Raw genomic sequence first — 23,261 nt, forward strand, 5'->3', positions numbered from 1 at the left:
ATGTTCATTAGCTTGATTGAATCTTTCTATAATGTATACACAGATCAAACACTGTAGTCTTTAAGTATGCAATTATTGTTTGTCAATTAAAAATAAATAAATCTTTTTATGAAAGAGTTGGTACTGGAAGCCTATTAGCTAGCCACACTACTTAGAGCTGGACAGTGAATTCTTTCTTGAAGGGAGAGTTCAGCCATAGATTTCAGATTATGTCTGCTACAATTCCCAAATGAAAAAAGGTATTTTCTTTTTTTCCCCCAACTATATAAATAATCTATGTCCATTATAAAAATTTGAACAACATAAAAAATAAATGGAAAAAAGTAAAAGTCACCTATAACTGGTAGTATTTTAGAAAACATCTTCTTGTATATTTTCTATGCATATACATATATATGGACATTTTATGTAAATGGTATATTGCAGGTAGCTTTTATTGGTGATTTAAAAAATCTTGTCAGTTTTACTCTTTGTAAAAATTCTTAACACCTCTCTACTTCACCCTTCCCTTACCCCAAGTAACCATATCAATAATCTAGTTCAAGACTACCTGATATTTTATAGGCCCATGAGAGTTTAAAAAGTGGTTTCATGTAACAGAATATTTTATTGTTCTTAAAACAAACACTTTGTCAGATAGCAAATGCAAGCTTTATTTCTTCATTTCCACAGGAGAAAACTAGAAGCTACAGAGATTAGGTGATTAATCAAGAAAGTCTCTCAACTCCTGGGTGACAGAAGCTAGAATTCAAAGTCCTATATTTTTCACCCAGTACCCTTCCCTTTAAATGTTACATTCCTAATGCCACAAGATGTCTTCTCTGTGGTTAATAGTGACTGGTAGTGTCAAGTAGAAACCTTCCCATCCCAGGAAGTAATCAAACTAATCTCTGATGGTCATTCATCAAAGGCTAAGCAGATTCTTGTGTTACAAGAGGAGACACCTGTTCTAATGCCACACAAGGCAATGCAGTGTTGTTTGCAAACCATTATCTGCCAACAGACAAGAAATCCAGCCTAGTCCATTCCTGTGTTTGTACTATAACCCCATCCTCCAAATAGTAGTGTTCATAAATGATTTGATTATGCATAAATCAAAATTTCTGTTTCACACCAGGCTTCCATGGAACTGCAAACACTGGGTGAATTAAAAGAAAAAGGAGATAAATGACAATGCAATGGTAGTAGCCTATATTTACAATCTACAGAAGCTGTTTTGGCCAGAGAGGAGTGGACAATGTACTTGGTAAACCATGAAGAGCTCCTTTTGCTAGATTCTTTGGTGAAAATGAAGATGCAATGAGTGAGCAATAGCTATTAAATGTCTACTATATTTAGTTAGATGATTTATTTTCAGGCTCTCAAATATGAACTCGTAATGACAAAGTGCATGGATTGCAATATCAGCCATGTCTGAGCTCAAATACCGATCTCATCAAATTTTGGCATTATGACCTTTGACAAGTCATTCAACTTTGATCTTCTGCTTGCTCCACATGTGGAATATAAGCATGCCAGTCTTACAGGTGAGCATGAAATGAGATAATGTATATAAAGTGCTCACCACTATACTTGGTACATAGTGTTTGACAAATATTAGCTGTTCTATCTACTAGTAGCAGTAACTCATTATTAGTAGTAGTAATTAATAATACTATTATTACTATGTTACTGGTATTATAAACTCAAATGCTGCAAAGGCTTCTGGTGCCATAGAATTTTCCTAACTCAAGACATTAGCGCCGATACCCATGCACATTACTTAACTGTGTTCTTCATCTCTATTGTATCCTCTTTTAGCTTAAGATAGCCAGTGTTTTAGCTGATATTTTTTAAAATACAAAAATAATAGTCTTCCATATATTAATACTTGTTATTATAAAAGAGAGTTGGTGATTGGATAGATTTGGGAAACATTTGGTTAAACAAAAACAAAGTGAAATCAATTTCCTTCCTTCAGGACTTGTCGGAGTCTTTTACATTGCAATAGGATTTGTGTCTTTCTAAGAGGAAGATAAAATGTATTACTGATGACACTGGAAATGGCAGAAGCCCAGCTGAATTTAGCTTACTCAAAAAGAGAACTTACTGGCTCATGAAATCTAAGTTGTAGGATTGTATACATTTCAGGTTAACCAGACTCAAGGGTTTCAATTATACCATCTGACCTCTCCACCCCCTTCTCATTTCCTCCTCTCTGCCTCTCTCCGGTCTCTCCTCTTTTTCCTTCTCTTTCATCCTTTCTCTTTCTGCCTTACTCTCCCTCAGAGATTTAAATGCATTTCCTCTATTTGGCTTCATTATTAGGCTTTTGTATTTGACAGCAATATTGCTCCATGAGAGTTTCAAGCTTACAATCTATGCTACAGAGGAGGAAGGTCTTTCCCCCCAGTTTATCTACCTTCTGTCATGGACCCATGTTTGATGCAACCTCTGTAACCAGGAATATGGAGTTGTCTTTTTATCCAGGTGAAAATAAACTGACCAGGGAGGAGCTGAGATGGTGACATGAGCCATGTATCCACTCCAGATACTTAGGATTCTATCTTACTGGGCAAGTGCTATTCACAAATGCTGATTTTGTACAAACCCAGTTTCAGCACAGAAAAAAGAAATCACCATTTTGAGCTTTCATTTTTGTCTGCACCTATGACAAACTTGGATCCTATGATGACCAAGAAATGATTGGGATCTTCCACAAGTTTGCATCCTGGGAAGCAAAGCTCCTAGACAGATGGCAGTGGAGTAGAAGACAATGTTCCAGGTTCTAGCAGGGGTATGAATGAGCTGCTGCAGGAACACAGAGTAAAGCTTGGATCAATCTGCCTTGGCGAGGAACAGAAGCATTTCATAAAGGAAGGAGACATTTGTGTTGAATTTGTGATGAGGCCAGATTTAAGGAGGGCAGGTTATCTGGGCACAGATAATTACCTGAGAGTCTTTGCAACTTGAGAACTCTTGGTTGTTTAGAAGTGAATGATAGTTTTGTGATTCTGGTGCAGTCTCTATAGTCAGCTGAAAGATGGAGTTGAAGACCCCTTCCATGTGACATATTTTTTGGAGCTTAAATTGGGTTTCTGACTCTTCTCTGAAATGTTCCCTTTCCCTAACATTCACCTGAGTGACTTACCTACAAGTTCTGGGTGGGATCCTAGCCTGCATTATATGGAAGGAAGTGGTGTAATCCATACGTAGTCTTTGGAGTCCTACCCCATTGTGTTGTCCATCTCTGTTCAGTGCTATGACCCATTTGAGGGTTGGATGTTAAAATCTCTCAACTCAATTCTCCTTCTTTTTCTTATGGGGTACTAGAGATTGAACGGAGAAGCTTCTCGCTGACCTACATCTCCAGCCCTTTTCTTTTTTTTTATTTTGAGAGAAGATCTCACTAAGCCACTAAACTGCCCGGGCTGGGCTTAACCTCACAGTTCTGTCACCTTAGCCTCCCAGAGTGCTGGGAGTACAGGCATGTGCCACCATGCCCGGCTCGCTCTCTCGAGGGAAGCTTTATCCTTCTCCTCTCCAGGTCTTCTCTCCAGACCTATGTAACTTTCATCTTTACCTCTAGTTTTTGCTTCTACCTCCAATCTATTCTGCACATTGCAGAGAATCTATCTTTTTTCTTTCCCTGCAAACCAAAGTATATTCCCTGCAAAAAAGACTCATAGTTCTTCAAGTTAACCCATGAGACCTTCCACATTTTGGATACTGACCACCATTCCTGTCTCATTTCCTGTCACTCTCTACCCGACAATTTGCCCTCCACCAACACTGGATTGTTTCTCAGCCCATATCATTTTTCTTTTCTCTTTCTTTTCTTTTGCACTGTTCTGTCAACATACTTGAGAGTGGCTAATGCATAAATAACAGAAAGTTATTTTTTTTACAGTTCTAGAAGCCAGGAAGTTCAAGATCAAGGTATTAGCTGTCTGTTGAGGCCTTCTTGCTGTATCTTCACATTGCAGAAGGTGGAAGGGCAAGAGAGGGCAAACTCCACTGGGATCCCTAGTTTTGTGTATGTGTATGTGTGTACGTGTGTGTGTATGTGTGTGTGTATGTGTGTGTTCACATGTATAGTACTGAGGATGGAACCCAGGGTGTTCCATGTGCTAGACATATACTGTATCCCTGAACCTCACTCTCAACACATTAAGTCCCCCACCAAAAAAAGCAGCGAATCCCATACATGAAGAGCCCTCACGAATTTATCACTTCTTATAGTCTCCCCTAAGCCCTTACTACTATCATACTGGCCATTAAATTTCAACACATAAGTTGAAACTTAAGTCTCTATGGTCAGCCAAGAGATGAAGTTGAAGCCCCCTTCCACGATATATATTTTTTGGAATTTAAATTTGGCTTCTGACCCTTCCCTCTGAAATGTTCACTTTCCATAATATGAAAAATATGACACCATTTTTAGAGCCTCTTGGGAAAATCCTACTCCTCTGTTAACACTCAGCTGAAGGGTCTTCACTACTTCTGTGTTAGGTACCCTAGAAGGACTCATGTGCACCTCTATCACACTTCTATCTACTTTTATGCTTAGGTGTTAATTACCTCCTGAGTGCAAGAGCCCTGACTTATGCTTCTTTCTCTCACACCTCAAATCCAATGCATGTGCAAATCTTTGCAGCTTCACTTTTAAAATATGTTCCAAATCCAACCATCTATTATCACCACCACATATTACCTTGGTACCACTTCTATTGCAATAACCTTTTAACAGGTCTGCCTTGATTCTACCCTGATTGCCGTTCAATCAATTGCCAAGATTGCAGCCAGAGTGACCCTTTAAAAATGCAATTCAGTTCTCGCCTGTCTTCTGTTCAAAGCCGTAAATTTGGTTTCCACTTACTTGGAAAAGATTTAAGTCCCTACAATGGCCTACAAGGCCCTTCATGATCAGGTCCCCTATTCCTGACTGACATCATCTTCTACTATTTTCTTTTCCGCTCAAGCCACTCCAGGCCCAGTGGCCTCCTTGTGATTCTTCAAGGACGCCAGGTGTTCTCTATGCTCATACAGCACACATTCATATTCCTCCTTTCTTCTACAGGGCACCTTCCTCACCTCCACCTCCTGATCTTTCTTCCAATAACGCTCTTTCAGCCAGACCTTCACAGATAGCCTACTTCAAACATCAATCTCTTCTTTAACATTGCCTGTTCTTTCTTATTCTTTTACTTTTGGGCCTTGCACCATATATTTTCTTTGGTTAATGTATGTCTCTTTATTTTCCTACCCCCTGATGATCAGCTCCCTCCAAAGGCAAGAATTTTGAGATATTTGTTTGATGATATATTTCCAGTGCCTTCCTGGCATATAATAGATGTCCAATAAATATTTGTCAAATAAATGAGCAATTGGATAAGCAAATTATTTGAATACCAACTGCCTACCATGTTATGGACAGTGAATGTAACTTATGGAGTAAATTAATCAAATAAAGTCTTCAGATAAGTCTGAATGACATTTTTCCTGGTGTTAGGTTGTTTCTAGATTCCCTTCTCAAGTTTCCAGGTCTCTAATTTCATAATCAATTTTCCATTTTTTTTTCAAATCTACTGTGTCTTCTCCAGTAGGAAGAATAAATAATCAATGAATATTTGGCAATGAGGAATCATATTCCAACTTACAAAGCCCAGTTCCTTTTAGGACAGTCTGTCAGTCTTAGTGATACATACCCAGGCAATGACACAATTCTTTATTATGATTTTCCAAAATATCATTCTGGACATTCATCTATTTGCAAAACTAGCTATGCTTTTTTGGATTCTGGGGTCTTATAGTGAGGGCTGTGTGGAGTGAAACTGATAATGAAGTCATCAACTCAACATATACATTGAGTACATTTGAAAATAATTTCCATACAGATAGACACACAAAATACATCTCCATGCAACCTTCATGAGATTCATGGAGAACATGGCTTTAAAGAGAGAAAGTAACATAAACAAAAATCTTTATCATTTGTAATAAACTTTTGTGTGCATTATTACATTTGGGCATTGTAACTCTCCTGTGAAGGGAATCTTATTATCTTCATTGTGGTTGTCTATAATTGTGTTCCAAATTCTGGGTTGCGCTCTCTGTAAGAGGGTTTACAACCCTGCTTACTTCCCTGTGAGTTGCATCATCTTTCTGTGGGAAAAGAAAAATCACTGCATCCAGGACAAATGGGACATGAGCAGAAGTGAACATAGAGGGAGCTGGAGCAAAAGCTTAAGAGACAGTGCATGGCTTTTCTATTATCCTTTATTCCTTGGCATACAACCAGGATGACAAGTGGATGACCTTTCATCCTGGGCCCAAGAATGGGAAATCCACATGGAAAAAGGACACAGAACAATAGCTGAGAGCTGACCCATAGCCAAAACACAATATAAGTGAGAAATCTTTGTTGCTATAAGCCACTAAGATTTGGGGGAAGGGACTGTTTGTTACCAAAGGACAACTATCTTTTTTTTTGGTACTGGGGATTGAACTCAGGACCTTGCACTTGTGAGGCAGGTGTGGCACCACTGAGCTAAATCCTCCACCCACAGCACAACTATCTTAAGCTGAAACACTCATTTTACAGAGAAATCTAAGACTTAATGAGATGAGTAAGTTTCTCGAGGATATTTGCCTAAGAGGAAGAGTCAGGATTTAAACTCAGGATGTCTCAGCCCCTAACCCATATTCATTCTACTAGATCATTCTGGTTTAAGAAAATGGCTTTTTCTGCACATATCTTGGAGTAATCTGGGGAACAGAGCCGTATCAGACTCCAGGGTGGAGTGCTTTTCACTAGCAAAAGCCCTTTCCTTTCTTAGTCCCTGCCAAATCAGAAGAGGGCTCTGAATTTCACAGTTATTTAGGAAAAACATAGTTGGCTCAATATAGCTGTTTTCAGAAACTGGTCTCTGGAAACCATCCCAGCCTAGGGCAAAATATGAAATTTAATCACAGTGGGAATTTAGCCAACCCCACAAAGCCCCCGTTGATTGCTCTTCTTGTTTCCTTTTAGGACTCAATTGTTTTTCAGAAGCCCTTGGAGGGGCCCAGAAATGATCTAAGGAGAAAGGATCCAAATATTAGCTTGTTCAGTCCTTTTGTTCTCTTAGATCTTTCCTGATATCCTTCTGAGGACAGAAAGGACCAAGAATACACATATGTATTACTTCTTCATTTGGGGCACAGTTCAAAGCACAATATTTAACTCTCAGAAGATAATATCTTGGCCATGGGTATCAGGCATACAAAGAAATCAATAGTCCATATCACCCAGGCAACCTGCCTGTCCAACCATGTTTTTAAGAATTCTGCAAAGCAAATGCCTTTGGGCATTTCTGTTACAGAGTAAGGTTGGTTGTGGATGGATCCTGTTCATGAGGCAGCAGGAGAGAATGCAGAAGTGAGCCTAGAAACCCACTGCCTTTCTATTAGACACCCCCAGCACCATGGGCAAAGAAGCACAAGAAAAATTTAGCTCAGTCTTATCTATTTAACAAACATTTGTTTAGCATTTAGGATATACCAGACACGTTCCTTAGCTGACAATTACCACCTGAGGTAGAAACACTTATTATCCCTATATTACAGATGAAGAAACTAAAGCATGAAGGAGCTAAGTATATTAGTCAGCTTTCCATTGCTGGGGAAAATGGCCTGACATATACAATTTAAAGTTGGCTTATTATTTAATGGTTTATTTTTGGCTCATGGTTTCAGAGGCTTCAGTCCATGGTCAGCTGAGTCTAAGGCAGAAACATCATGATGGAAGAGCATGGTGGAGGAAAGTTGGTTAATTCATGGCATTTGGGAGGCAGAGAGCAGGCAAAGAGATGGAAAGGAAAAGGCCAGAGACCAGATATAGGTCCTAAGAACATGTCTCCATGACCCTCAGAGACATATCCAGAAGTATACTTTCCTAATCTCTTAGACATCTTTCAAGCCAGTCAAATTGATAATCAAAATTAACCATCACACTGAATAGCTTGTTTAAAGCTTACGACCTAGAAATGTAGAAGGCAAGATCAGATCCCAGCATCAGCCTCCAGAGTCCATGCTCTCTGTCTGTGCCATGGTTCTTCTAAGATATTGCATTAGTCATTTTCCCATCACTGGGACAAAATACTTGACCCTTGCAACTTAAAGGAGAAAGGGGTTAATTTGGCTTAGTTTCTGGGGATTAAGTTCATGATTGGCTGGCTCCAAGGCAGACACAGAATGGTGGAAGGGGATTGTGGCAGAAAGCTGCTCAACCCATGGCAGCCAGGAAGCAGAGAGAGATGGGAGGAGCTAAGTACAAGGATATTCCCTTCCAGGTCACACCCCCAGTGACCCACCTCTTGCAACCAAGCTTCCCCTCCAAACACCTGAGACATTTGGGATACATTTTAAATCTTAACCATAACTGGTAGCAGAAGAAACAGATCTTAGTAAAACTGCGAAGTTGGTAGAATTTCTCTGGCAATGGCATACTTTCTCTTTCAATTGTGACTGCACTCAAGATAAAATGGTGAAAAGACCCCACCCCTGGGGACAGAGGTTGGGCATCAGATATTTTCCCCATATTTCAATGTCCTAGAACACTTCTCGGCTGTGAACTTCCGGCATATAGGTACAGGACCACTCCTTGTACTGTTACCCTCACCATCTAATGATGTGCCTAAATAGAAGATGTTCTAAAAATATTTCTTGTGTGGAAAGAAATATGGAAAATGAAAAAATGAAAGGGAGGGGAAAAGAAAGAAAAAAGGAGAAAAGAAGGGGAGGAGGGAGAGAAGGAAGGAAGAAAAAGAAAAAAGAAAGAAAGAAGAAAGAAAAGAAAGAAAGGAAGGAAGGAAAGGAAGGAAGGAAAGAGCTCTCTAGTTTTCAGCTCTCCAGCATCTAATCCAGGATTAACTATTGAAAGATATGAAGTGTTGCTCCTCCTAGTAAAAGAGTTTTAGAAGCTGATGAGGGCTTTACCTCTTCTGGCTCTTTCTTCTGAGACATTTTCCTTTTGGTTTTCCAGATCCCTTATTTACCGCTGAACAACATTCACACAGAGAGAGACACACACACAGACACATGGGGACACACACACACTTATGGAAGAGTGTTTGTTCAACTGTCCAAGCTACTGGACTTCATCTTCTGCAATTATTCCTTGTCCTAAAAAGCATAAGGGATAAGATTACTGCAACTTCCCTTTGTTGCCAGCGGTGGTGATGCTCAGAGCTTCCACCTCTTCTCTGGGCATTAGACTTTCACTTACTATTGGCACTTAGCTATATGTGAAATGTCACAGGATTTAAGAATGCAACAGCGCAAACGAACATCTTGTCTAAGAATGCCTTATCTGGGGCCCTATGCATTGGTGAGTCCATTCATGTCCCTTTACGGCCAGACCCTTCTCATTTTACTCTGTTGTATCTTCCCACCTGCATGTGTCCTTTTCTCCTTCTTCCCTCAGTAAGACACTTATACTGGTTCAGAGTGTTAGAATTGGAGAGAACCACTAGGAGAGCCTAGCTGTGAGTCTTAAGCTTGTCTTACACTGAACCTCAGTTTTCCCACACCTAAAATAATAACAAGAAAAGAAACTGCAGTGTAGAATTTTCTGAGGAATCAGTGAGGTAATGTATCTAAAGCACTTGGCATAAAATAGCACACAGTGAGTCCTCAATAAACAGTGATTATTGTCCTAGTTCCTTACTCTGTCTATACTCCATTCTACCCCAGCAAATGGCAGCATTATATTTGTGATTTCACATGATTTCACTCATTTCCTGAGTCAGGAATAGCCCTCCCTTGTTAACCTTCATTTGGAGAGCAATTTAAAACCCTGACATTAAAATTAAAATATAAACAATCCAGTGGCTGATTTAATGGACAATTAAAATTAAATTAACAGTTAGTAAGTGATGAGCTAATTTTGTTATTGTAACCACATTAGCTTCATGCTTGAAGGAGTGTGAAAAGGGAGAAATAGACCCCTTAAAATTAAAGAAAATACAGGCAAGGAAAAATTTAAACTCATATATCACAGTCTTGACAGACTCACTCTTTGATGCCACTCACTCTGATATTCATACAAAAATGTTTACACTCCAAAATAATGAGGATTAATGATCTGGAAGAAAATAAAAGAATACTAAAGTAATATTTTATTACAAGATAAAGGGCAAACAGCTTGGTAAAACAGTCTGGGTCATTTTACCACATGTTGGTGTGCAGCCTGTGGAATCGCCAAGGCTTTTCATACTTGTTTTCAAACACACAGATCTGCCAGAAGTGTAGAACTCAGGTCACACATTCCTTGTTGGGATTCTTAGAAAAGTAGTCCTGTTGAGATGTGCAGCACCATGGAGAATGCTCCACAGAAGGTTGGTCGTGGAAGAACCACACTTCTAATGTCACAGATCTCAGCCAAGCTCAGTGGTAATCCTGTAATCCTAGAACCTGGGAGGGTGAGCAGGAGGACTGCAAGTTCCAGGTGGGCCACAGAGTGAGACCCTGTCTCAAGAACAGAAGTTACAAAGAAAATCTTCTTTTCTAGACACCCTCTATTCTGTGGCTCTCCGCACCATACCACCCCCTCCCACCCCCAGCATATTGCTCTTGTCAATTTATCATTGTATTTTGATGTACCTGTCCTATCTGCTAGTCTGTAAGGCCCAAGAGTTCAGATATTGTTTCTATCTTGCTTAACATCAGCACACAGCATAGTATACTGTCTGGGTACAGTAAGTGGTCCATATTTTTTCTCTTGTGTTGATTTAATGCAAATGAGTTGAAATTTTAGTCAATCTCAGATATGAAGGATGCAAGATGCTGCTCTTTCCAAGGCATTTGCCATTTGAATATGAAGATTGGCGCCAGCAACACCAAATCCAAAGAGATGTCTCAGGCGTGGTGTGATTCTAGGCATCAAAAAGTGGCCACAAGCTAAAGGATAGTGTTGAGAGGGTGACTTCCGAGAACTCATCAAATCACAGCTTGTAGATATCTGTCTGCTCTGATTAGGCGCTGGTCTGGCTTCAGTGAACAGAAACTGTCTTGGGAGCAAAGAACACCACTCATATCTCACAATGTGTGAAGCATCTGACAAAATGCTACCTGATTCTGAAGAGGTGGGGTCTGAATGCACAGCCCTCTGCCCATGAGATCCCCATCTCTGTTTTTTTTTTTTAAAGATCTCTACTGTTAAAGTCTCTGTTTTGGAGAACAGGACATCTCTTGGCTTTTGGTAGCTCAGCATCTATTCTTTCTAATTTTAATCATAGCTGCTTAATTTCCTTTCAGATTTCTTCTCCCTGAATGTATATAATCATATTAAAACCAAAAGTCAAGGCAATTTGCCTCCCTCATTCAAGGGTATACGACCGCATTGTGGCCAATAAGCCCTTTCCTTCCATGGCTTTTGTGGATCTTCAGTGGAGTGCCAGAAGGAGGAAAAGGGGGTTGACATTGTTTCTTGCACAGCAACACTCTGTCAAGAGTGTTGTCCTGTTCACACTGCTACAGCATTTCCTTCTTCCTCTGATATGAGTTTGCCAGCCTTCTCATTGATTCTGTAATTTAATATCCTTCTAATAAATTCATTTTCTGTTTAAATTAGCCTGAATCTGTTTCTATAGTTTACAGCCCAAGATCTCTGATATTTTTTAATTGGAGAGCAAGAAGTTAGACATCATCCGAGCTTCCAAACTCTCCCAACGACACAGGTAATTTATCACATTTTTTTTAGCCTCTTCCAAAGGAAAGAACCTAAATGGATTAATACCAAGTAGAAAAGGAGGGTGGTGGAGAAAAATTAGTGACAATTATGAGAAATTCAGTAATGTTGAGAAGCCAACAGTAAAGATCAGCCAAAAGAAACCAATATCTTGCTTATTTTGCTTGGCTCCATCTCCTGTAAACTAAATGATCCTAAACAACTTAGCCTCAGGTAGAGAAGCAGGGATCCTGCATGACTGGTAGGATTGAAAAGGCTTTATTCATACAAGTTTTTCTTTAGCCTGACCTCTCTGTCTCATTTTTCCAGAGGGTGCAGAGACTCAGCCACAAGATTCCTGACATCACTGCACACTGGCCCAACATCACAGGATGCACAGAGAGCAAGATTCGAGGACATTGTAAGGACACCATGTCTGAAAATCTCATAGTTTTCCAGTGTCACATATGTATTAGATGCTAAGACACAATATCCAATTCCACAATTTAAAGAAGGAGAGTTTTAATTTGGCCCATGGTTTCAGAGGTTCAGCCCATGGTTGCTGGTTCCAAGGCAGGAACATCATCATGGAAGGGCATGGTGGAGCAAAACTGCTCACTTTATGGCAGCCAAGAAGCAAAGCACAGGGACAGTGCCAGCAAGAGACATCCCCTCCAAAGGCCACCCCCTGCCCCACTTCCATCTGCACCCCACTTCCTAACACTGGATTCAGCCGTGAACATCAGTGGATTAATCCACTGATGAGTATAGCACCTCCATGATCCACTCAACTCTCCCGGAATCTCTTAATCAGTCTAGTTTTCAATTAAGCCCTATGGTCACACTTTAAATTGGGAATCAAATTGAAAGTTTGTGACACTGGTCTTCCATTTTTAATTTATAACACTTATATGTTAATTAATGTAATATTAAGTTCTTTTTCTGAATCAGATATTAGAAAGGGCCTAAAGGAAGAAGTACGAGCAAAGAGAAAAAGAGTAATGTGGCCTCATACTGGGGAGGCCATTCAGTGCTTGGCCCTAGACTCCCATTTAAGAAAACGGTCTTGCTGGGCACAGTGGTGCACATCTATAATACCAGCACTCAGGAGGCTGAGACAGATACTACACTTGATCTTAGCCAAAAGGCCGAGAAGAGATAGGAGGCTGAGACAGGAAGATCGCTGTGAGTTTGAAGTCAGCCTGGGTTACATAGTGAATTCAAGGCCAACCTGCACTACAAAGGAAGACTCTGTCTCAAAAGAAAAAGAAAGAAACAAGAAAGAAAGAAAGAAAGAAAGAAAGAAAGAAAGAAAGAAAGAAAGAAAGAAAGAAAGAAAAGTCTTCCCCATATACCCCATTACTTTGGCAGCCTCCTAACACCCCTCCAGCTAGTTCAGCATTGTGTGGACTGTGTGTGACCCAAGGATGATAAATCCAAAATATGGCCAATGATTTATGACCTGTGCAATCTGGAACCAAAGGATATTTGGCCAATCAGATTCCTCTGTGTTACTGAGAAGTATAAAGGTGGGAAACTAAGCTAGCTAGTGCAGGATCTGAAGACGAAAAGACACCTTGTGATGCAAAAGACAGTATCATGAACAAAATAAGTTTCTATGTGTGCAGACAAGATGAAGAACGTGAAGAACCTGGACAATAGAGAGAAAACAGAATTAGACCAATAATCAGAACAAGAGAGAGCATGAGAAAGAATAAAGGAGGGTCTAGTTCCTAAAACAGCCATCAGTGCTGACAACTTCCCCGTTCTAATTACAGTTCACAGTTGTCCTAATAATAAACCTCTGTCGCTGAGGTAACTTGAAGGAGTCTGTTTCTTGCAACTGAAAGAGCTGAAAGGAAACAAAGGGAATCCAGCAAAGATCAAGGTGAAAAACATGTGAACCAATCCCTATTTTTGCTGGTCTTAGCTGTCAAGGACATGTCTAAAAATCTCTTGTTCCCAAAACATGTTCTATTTTTCAAACTGTGTGTGCTAGTATACATCTGAGCCTACTGAAGCTGCGAGGTAAAAATGTGGGATACTCATTCACTGCACAAACGTTTATTCAGCTCCTGATGTATATTGCAGGACTCTTCTGGGACCAAATGGGGGGAAGGAAAGAAAGGTTAAAGAATTGTTGCCCCTCTCCTAAAGGAGGATGTCATTGTATGGACAGAAGGGCCTGCATTTTACAAATGAGGAGGTAGAACAAAATATGGCATAGGTGCATTTAGGTTAGCTCAGCTAGTTAGTCAAGGTGATGAGATATTAGCTGAGATATCCAGAATTCATCTTTCTAGACTCACACTGCAACATAACACCACTTATTCCGTAGTCACGAACCCATGAGGGGTTGGAAAAGTTACTTAAGGAGTCAGATAACAAATCCTTTAGACATCACAAGCCATAAAATCCCTGGCATGACCATTCAACTCTTCTATGATAGTATGAAAGCAATCTCAGATAACATGTAAACAAATAGGTACGACTGTGCCCCAACAAAACTATTTACAAAACAGTGGTTGGCTGAATTTGGACTATGAATCATAGTTTTCCAACACCTACTAAATCCCTGTGTACTTAGAAGACCTGGCAAGGCTACCTAAGTTAGGTAACATTTAGATATTTTATTAATAATATGATGCCTGATTGACTGGACCGTAGGAGCAGACTATTTGGCATCCCTAACCTGACTGATAGATGAATTCCTCCACATAGATATACTTCCTTCAAGAGTCTCAATAGTCTAGCTGCCCTTCACCATAACAACTTGAACTATATAATGAAAAAGTAGAAGAAATGACACCTAAGGAAAGAATTCAGGCATTGACTTCCTTGGATATAAGTTTCGACATTTCAAAGTATGCTACTAACAAACCAGCCATCGGTGTCTTGCAATATTCTGAATTCCTTGGATTCTCATAATATTCTAAATGTATTGTGTTTTCTCAAAGGCCAGCAGTTGTATATCAAGAATCTTAAATTTTTTGGAGCATATATACATACCAAAGTGAAAACTAGGTCTTTATCTAGAAAGGCAAAGCAAATAGAATCAGAGAAGTTAGATATAGCAAAACATTAACTGAGAAAAGATGATAAAGGCCATAATGTAAACATGGACAGTTCAGCTTCATGTAAAGCTTTGGTGAGGCAGATAAAGAGGGAACCAGAATACATTTCACTTTTTTACACTCTTGGGAAGAATGCATTCCAATTCTGTTTGAATATTAGTCCTTCCTGGTAATAATCCTACAACTTTTCTATCATCAGAATCTACTATGATTAGGGAGCCAAGGGGCAGGTCTCAGGGTGGGTACATGTCCTCTTCTTTGAGGTCCACAAGTCAGGGACTGTCAGTACATGCTATCCTCAACCACTATATAAGCCCATGGAATCCCCTAGTCCACAGTCTGGGAATGCCTGACAGTCAGAGAATGATGGTAGATGCTTTCCATTGGGTACATCCTCCTGTGACATTCTCTGTCCCATGGTTCCTGAAAAGGATAAGGGAGGAAGCAGCCTATAAAATGCCTAGTCCAGATCTGTTTCTGATGCTCTGTCTCCTGAGGAAAATACCTCCCTGGGAGTGTTGTTTAGAATTCTCAAACCTATGCTTTCCCAACTATAATGTCTACTTAGTTTCAGACAATTCCTTCTCTCCTTGTTCTCTGGGGTTTCCTAGGAGAAACTGAGAGGGAGGAAGAAAAGCCAAAGAAGTATGTCTACCTAACTTGTGGGTCATCCAGGAGATGCTATTTCAGTCTCCCAGGTGGTTGTGGCTCATAAATGCTTTATTAAATACCCTCCTTGAAATGGTTCTTAATGAGGGAAAGCAGTCACTCTCTTAAAGCTTCTGTGAGCACCTTTTTAGCCTTCATGTTTAAAGGGCTGTCTCATTTCCTTGTTCATGTCTTGAAGGTACCAAATAACAACGAAGAGGGACAGAGGATTTAGCTCAGTGGTGTGGTAGCCTGCCTTGCAAGTGTAAGGTCCTGAGTTTGATTCCCAGTACCTCCCCCAAAAAGTTCCCAAATAACACCCAAGATAATAATAATTATAGTTAACATTTGTTAAACACAAAGTGTACTCTGCTGAGCATTTTATAGCCATAGTATCTTTAGAAAAACTTTTGAAATATGCACCAGTAGTGTCTGTTTCTATATTATAGGAAGGCAGCCAAATATAGTGCATGTGGTGCTTAAGAACTTGAACTTTTCCTGAGTCTAACCCCCAGTTTCAGATTCAGATTCTCTACTTACTAACTGATTTTGAGCAAGTGACTTTTCTTTCTGATTGTATTAGTCCTCTATTGCTGTGTAACAAACAGCCCCAAAACTTTAAACAACACACATTTATGACCCCATGGTCTCTGTGGGTAGGGAAATGAGCATAGCCTTGCTGTGTCCTCTCATTTGGACATAAATCAAGAGGTCAGTGATGGCTCCAATCATCTCCATGGATGGTTGGAGGAGAATCTGCCTTCAACCTCATTCAAGCTCAACAGCATTCAGTTTCTCAGGTGTTGTTGGACAGCAGAGCTAAGTTCCTACGTGACTGTTAGTCAGATGCTCCCCTGATTTCTTTTCACATGGCCCTTTTCAGGTGGCAGCTTGTTTCATTAAAGTCTACAAGCTGAGAAGCCAGTTGAAATAATCTGAAAGTGAGACCAAAGTCACAATCATTGTAATGTAATCATGGAGGCAATAACCCATCATCTTTCCCATATTTCACTGGTTAGAAGCAATTCCCTGGCTCAGCATACACACAGAGGGTGGGATAAAGAAAGGGCATGAGTTGCAGGAGGTAGAAATCATTGAAGATTGTTTTACAAGTCTGCCTTTCATACTTGGCCTCAGTATTCCCATCTGTAAAATGGGGGCGGTGGTACCTATGTCAAATGGTTGTTATATATATTAAGTGAGCTGTGATATGCAGAAGCATTTAGATTGGTACCTGACACTTAAAAAGTGTTATAAAATGTTTATCAAGTGTTATAAAATTTGTTTATAAAATGTCACAAAATATTTTATTCTTATAAAAACATAACAAGATCATTCAGCTGGTGAATGCCCTAGTGAGTACTGAACCCAGGTCATTGATTCTCAGCTATGTGCTTGGAGATGAAACTGAACAAGACAGACACAGTCCTAGCTAACACAGGGCTTCCAGTCTAGAAGAGGGGCCAGACAGTCAGAGAACTACCCAGATAAATGAAAGTGTGTTAAGTGCAGCCTAAACCAAAAAGCACATCAAAGTCCAGGTAAGAGGAATATCTCACATGGGATGAATTATCATGAAAGGTGTCCTTAAAGATGGCTATTTCAGGGCACAGGGATTTAGCTCAGTGGTTTCGCCACCTGCTGCACAAGCGCAAGGACCTGAGTTCAATCCCCAGTACCAAAAAAAAAAAGATGGCTATTTCATCTGGGATTGACACGATCTGGCAAGAGGAGAAAAAAGTGAAAAGGTCTCTGGAATGACCCTGAGGCAGAAAAAGCATAAACCTGATGGCCTTCTTCTAGAACTCTCCTCCCTAATGTTTTGTGCACATTTCACACTTCAAAGGACAGGTCAAATACCACCTCAGTCTTTCAGGTATCCATTGTTTTCTCTCTCTAATATCTGGAAATATTGTGGCTGGGGTCCCAAAGCATTTGTATCCAGCTAGAAAGATATCTATCACACTGTCCTGCTTATGCCAATAAGTTTGCCTCTGAGGTGCTTTTCCTGGCTGCCAAGCTGACCTGGAAACTCAGGGAGGGAAATTTCCTCGGACCTCTCCATGGGGTGTTCACAGGCAGATTTTTATACTCTCTGGGAAGGGTGGTCTTCACAAGTAGATTTTAGAATAAAATAGAGTTAGAGGAAGGAAACTTCTCTACATACCGCTATACCTTTGAATTTTACAACATTTGCATATATTGCCTATTCAAAAAGGTAAGAGAAATTAAAATTCATAATAGAAAAGAGAAACAGTGTTGCAGAGTTGAAAGACCATGTACTTTTGAATCAGACCTGCACATTTGTGCCCTGAGATTCTAGCTGTGTGATTATGGACAAGTGTCATAGCCTCTCAGAGATGCTATCTTCTTCTATAAAATGGAGATTATTCCACTTCCTTTGGAGTGTATTTGTAAGAATTAAGCAAGATATTCTATCCAAGGTTCCTAGTGAAATACTCAGAACATGGTCTGGATTGTGATCTTACAATGCAGGTAAATGGAGCTATTTATCTTTTGATCTCCTGCAAGGATTTTGTGTGTTTTAGCTGAGATCACCTTTCCTCACTTCCCTCTTCTACCTGTCAGTGGCATGGGGATTCTACATATTTGTCTTAAGTGAAAGAAGAGAGCCTAGTCTTTAAAGATTTATGAGATGGAACTCAAGCAGGTTTTTCATAGTGTTTTGGTGGAACTGAGCAACAATAAAGCCACAATAAGGGAAAATAGCTTGTAGCTAGAAGCCAGGATGCCATCTGCAGTAGGTTCTCACATTGGGACAAAGGTGTGAGCAAGCAGGTTGCAGTGAAATAGATTGAGGTGCTGGGCAAAGCCCTGCAAAATAAACCATGACATTTCCTGCAGACTTAGTCTTCTGAGGACTGGGCTGCATCCTTTCATCCTTGAATTGCAAAAAATCTACTCCAAAGTGGATAGACAGCTACATATCCATCCTCTAATGTATTATGAGAGAAGAATTCTTCAACTGGTTATCAACTCCACCCTTTTTCTTCCAATAAAAGTGGGTTTTCTCACTGGCCTCTTCCTCAGAGCATAGTTTCTTGATTAACTTAATTTTTTATTTAAAATATTTTTGATCAAAGCATAATATTTGTACATATTTGTGAGGCACTGTGTGATGTTTTGATTCATAGTATATATTGGGTAATGGTCAGATAAAGTAATTAGCATATCTATCACCTAATCTTTGACAAAGTGGCCAAAAGCATACTCTAGAGAAAAGATAGCCTCTTTAACAAATGAGGTTGGGAAAATGGGTTGTCCAGATACAGAAGAATGAATGTAGATCCATATCTCTCACTATATACGAAAATCAAATCAAAATGGGTCAAAGACATAGATATAAAAACAAAAACACTGAATCTACTGGAACATAAAATTGGTAAAACTGTTGAGGACATAGGCATAGGCAAGAAATTTCTGAACAGAACCCCAACTGAACAGGAAGTAATATCAAGGATCAGCAGAAAGGATTACATCAAATTAAAAACTTCTGCACAGCAAAGGAAACAACCAGCAGAATGCAGAAACAACATACAGAATGGGAAAAATTTTTTTACAGATACTCCTCTGACAGAGGACTAATATCTAGAATATATAAAGAACACAAAAAATTAGATGTCCTTAAATAAAAGACCCACTCAAAAAATAGACAAGTGAAATGAATAGACACTTCTCAAATGTTTTAGAATTTCTTTATGATGAGTTCATCCAAAATAGAATAGTAGTTACCAGAAACTGGAGAGGGCAGGAAAGGAGGAGGGGACAAGTATTTCAATGTGTGAAATGTTATAGTTTGATAGGAGGAATAAATTCTATGACACAGCAGGGTGAATAGAATTAACAATCATGCATTACATGTCTCAGATTAGGGTTTCTAAATGGGGAGGCAGCAGTGTACAGAGGTTAAAGATCCAGGCAATGAGGGCAGAGAACTTGATGTCAATCATAGCTATGCTACTTCCTAGCTGTGTGACCTTGACTAAGTTATCTTACAGCTCTGGTTCTTCATTTCTACCAAGAGTATAATAGAACAATAGTAGCAATAAATAAGAGCTAGTATGTATTGGGTACTTTCCATATGCTAAGTGATAAATGAGTACTTTATCCTTATTTATTACTACTAATACTTCATATAGTTGTTATGCAAACTAGGTAAGTACTCAACACAGAGATGGCACATAGTAGGTGCTCAGTAAATGCTACTTAAGTGATATCATTCTCACCTATGAGCATAGAGGCTTGCTTAGCTTCTACTTCTTGGTTTAATATTGCCTTGATACCCAAGACAGCCTCATAGATATCATCCCCAAAGAGATAAGTGAACTTTCCAGTAGAAGACAAAGATGAAGAAGAGGAGGAGGAGGAGGAGGAGGAGGAGGAGGAGGAGGAGGAGGAGGAGGAAGGAGCTCAGCTGTGAATGACGTTCTGTATTTGCTAGGATATAGTCATGTTTTTAACAGGTGCTATTATAATACTAAATAAATGTACCAAAATAAAGTCATCTGGTTTAACATCAATTGTAATCCTTTTCTGCAGTGTCTGCTACCCTTAGGGATCCATATCTTAAAACGCTCGCACACAAAAGCCATAATTTTTCTTGGGTGGAACTTCCGCCATTGCAGCTGTTTTCGAAAGCATGGTTGAATGGCGTTTTCTTTTGCTTCTGAAAGCACCTGCTACTGGCGCATGCCAGGGGGATGACTGAAGGCAGAGGCTCCTCCGCTTTGGAACCTCGTCACACCGCGCACCAGCCTGACCTGACGAGGAGGCCCCCTCGCTCACTAAACTGCTCCTAACCCATCTCATCTCCTATTGTGCCTTACTTCCTTTCCTACGTTGCAGTATTAATGTGATGGATGGCCCAGTTGCCCCACCTGAGGCCCAGGAAGATGGCTCCCCTCCGATTGCTTCCATCAGCAGCCTAAGTGGAGGGTAATAAAAACCCGTACGTGGCTCAGACTTTCAATTTCAATTGGAAATTGAAACGGTGCAATATGATTAAAGTTTAATCTGCATCATCAATAAACATGTGTGCTAAAGCAATGAGGGCTGCTTTGCCTCCTGTTTGCAGGCCTGGATTTGATGAAAGCATGCCTTCTCTCTCTTGTCTAAATGACGTGTTTATTGGGGTTGGGGTTGTGCACACCCGCATATGTGCACGGGCATGTAAAGGGTTGATATAGTTACACAAAAAGATGAAAACTACCACCTACATGTTTGGGAGAGAAAATTTACTCATGCTTAGATGAAACTGTATTGAATTAATCTTACAGGATTTGCTAAGGATACGATGGTTTTTCAAGGATTACTAATATCCATGTATCTATCCATTACTTCATAAAGTATTTATTGAGTGCTTAATGTGTGTCAGATGGATCTTGGGGTCATAACAGGGAGGAGGAAAACAGACATTGTTTCTGCTGTCACAAATCTGACAGTAGTAGTTGAGAAGGATGTCAGTGAAATAACTAGACCCTGAAATGTAAACTCGTCACTTTATTAAGTGCCCACAGTGGACGAAGTGGTATATCACACTGTGAGTGCTGTGAAGGAGGCCATGTGGCCATTCCTGCAGTTAGTGATGCCTGAGAAAAGGTCCAAAGAGTGGCTCATGTGCAGTTAACTAGGCTGGGGAGGGGTCAGGGGACCCCAAGAGTGATCCACTCATAGAAGGTCACATCTGCAAAGGCCAGAAGGCAAGAGGAAGCGAGGTGGGTCTGGAGAAGAGAAAGGAGAATGGCTAGAGCAGGGGCAACAAGAGTCTCTGGATGAGGCTGCGGATCTGGGCAAGGAAATCACGCAGGACTTCATATGATGTGGCAAAGGATACAGATTTTTTTTTTCTAAGTGCAGTTGGAGGTTACCAGAGGTCTTTAAACAAGTCAGGCACGCAATCTATAGTATTTAAAAGACTGTTGCATAGAGAAGGAAATGGAAGAGGCAAGAATGGCTGGGCAGAAATCAAAAGGGGGGGCTTTTTTGGTGGACCAAGGAGAGGTGAGAATCACTTGGACAGTGGAGATGGGAAGTAGAGAAACTTCTACAGAGCAGAAATCACAGCCTGTCCTTCAAACACATAACTGACCCATCTCAGCTCCACTCGTGTGACCCTTCCTCAGTACATCTCTATCACCTCTCTGGGCTCTCCCAGCATCAAACTCTCCAAGAAAACATAAGCTGTTCATTATACGTGGCACGCAGCAAATCCGCCTTTCACCTCCAAACTCACCTGCGTCCTTCCCCATCCTTACCTACATCAGCTCTTTCTGGAGGTAGAAGGAAAATCCCACTGCTTTGGCCTCCAGGCCTTTGCAAACATTGTTCCTTCTTCTAAGAACCTTTCCTCCTTCCTCTCACACTGCCTCTTGTACACAGGTCTCAGAGTCTTTCTTTTGGGGATTCTTCTCCGATCCTTTCTCCAGAACTGGCTTAGATACCTGCATCATACCTGGCTTTTGTTGGTTCTTAGTAACCAATGAACTATGAAAACTTTGAGGAGAAGGCCAGGACTTCTTTTCCATCATACCTCCCATTGTCCTGCACAGCACATTTAAGATGAGCTCCATAAATATGTGTTAGACTGAAGAGCTCTGCCCCCATTCTAATGCCCACTCATCACCACATGCTTTGATACCAAGCCTTCTCTTCAGCAGGATCCTGTTCCACCAATTGTCCCTTATCTCTCCTTACACTTTCAATCTCACCGTCTTAACTGTGTCCTCCCTTACAGCTATAAATTCACATTTCTCCATCTTTAAGAGCACTGTCATTCAATCCCGGCTTCTTCCAACTTTCTACTATTCAGTTGAATGACTATAAAATACACTCTGTACTCAGTATTTTTACTTCTTCATCCTTCACTTCCTCTACCATCTGGCTTTCAATGCCATAGTTTCATCAAAATAGCTCTGATGATGCCTGGGGACCCCCAATATAAAATTCAATTGTCACTTTTAAGCTTTTATTTTCCTTTAGTTTTGGGTAATATTTGATGCTGTTGATCACCTGCCTTTGGTTGAAATTCTCCTATCCCTTGATTTATGCAGTAATATTTGCTGGCTCTTCACCTACATCTTTGACTGCAATTCCTCATTTATGACTCTTTAATGAACTTTCTCAGCATTTCATGGCACTTTACAAGTGAATAAATTAAGGACACAATAAGCTACATGATTTTGAATATGTTCTATTCAAAATGAGTCATCTGTTGGAGATGGTTGGAGATGTTCACTAGAGTGTCTTTGAGTAAAATGTTATAATGTCTTGGAATTGCTTTTAAATACTCCAGATGTAGTCAAGTAGTATTTGTATAATTGAAAAGGTAAGTATAATTGAAAAATAAAATAAGTAAAAGTGATATGACTCATCATCATGATTCCATTTGAGAAACACAGAGTTCCTTTGGAGTACTAGCAATAGTTGTCTTTCTACCGTAGAGATCCACATACCTCAGGTGATCTAGGCGAGGATTTAGTCAAGGCCAGGGATCACAGGGTTCTGTCTTATTTATTAAAGGTAAAGGACCATAACATCTGTGTTATAATAGAGGAAACATGGACAAGGAGTCAAGAGACTTGGTGTCTTGTCTTGGCCCCTCTAGGGCTCAGACGCAAGGCCTTGAGTGACTTATTTACTAATGGTGAGGTGAATCTTCCTGTGTATGTAGCATGCTTAGGAAAAGACTCCTCCGAAGGAAATTATAACTACCAAGAAATTTGAAATGTCTTAGAATTTGTAAAAAGACCAGCCTGGTGCCATGTTAAAGACACAGGCTCTCACGTCAGACTGATCTGGGTTTAACCCCCCGCTGTGTGATTTACTTGCTA

General features: G+C 40.1%; 1 long non-coding RNA gene and 1 pseudogene across 1 annotated transcript in view; both read right to left on the reverse strand.

Annotated features, from left to right (window-relative positions):
- Positions 1–23,261, reverse strand: part of LOC110348894 (uncharacterized) — a 101,462-nt gene that overhangs the window by 22,329 nt on the left and 55,872 nt on the right. The gene's annotated exons all lie outside the window — the stretch shown is intronic.
- On the reverse strand, positions 12,748–12,849 carry LOC147822001 (U2 spliceosomal RNA; annotated as a pseudogene).

This window comes from Heterocephalus glaber, unplaced genomic scaffold, assembly GCF_053883595.1.
Source record: "Heterocephalus glaber isolate CG9 unplaced genomic scaffold, H.glaber_assembly_v1.0 deba00001687, whole genome shotgun sequence".
In the NCBI taxonomy this organism is placed as follows: Eukaryota; Metazoa; Chordata; class Mammalia; order Rodentia; family Bathyergidae; genus Heterocephalus; species Heterocephalus glaber.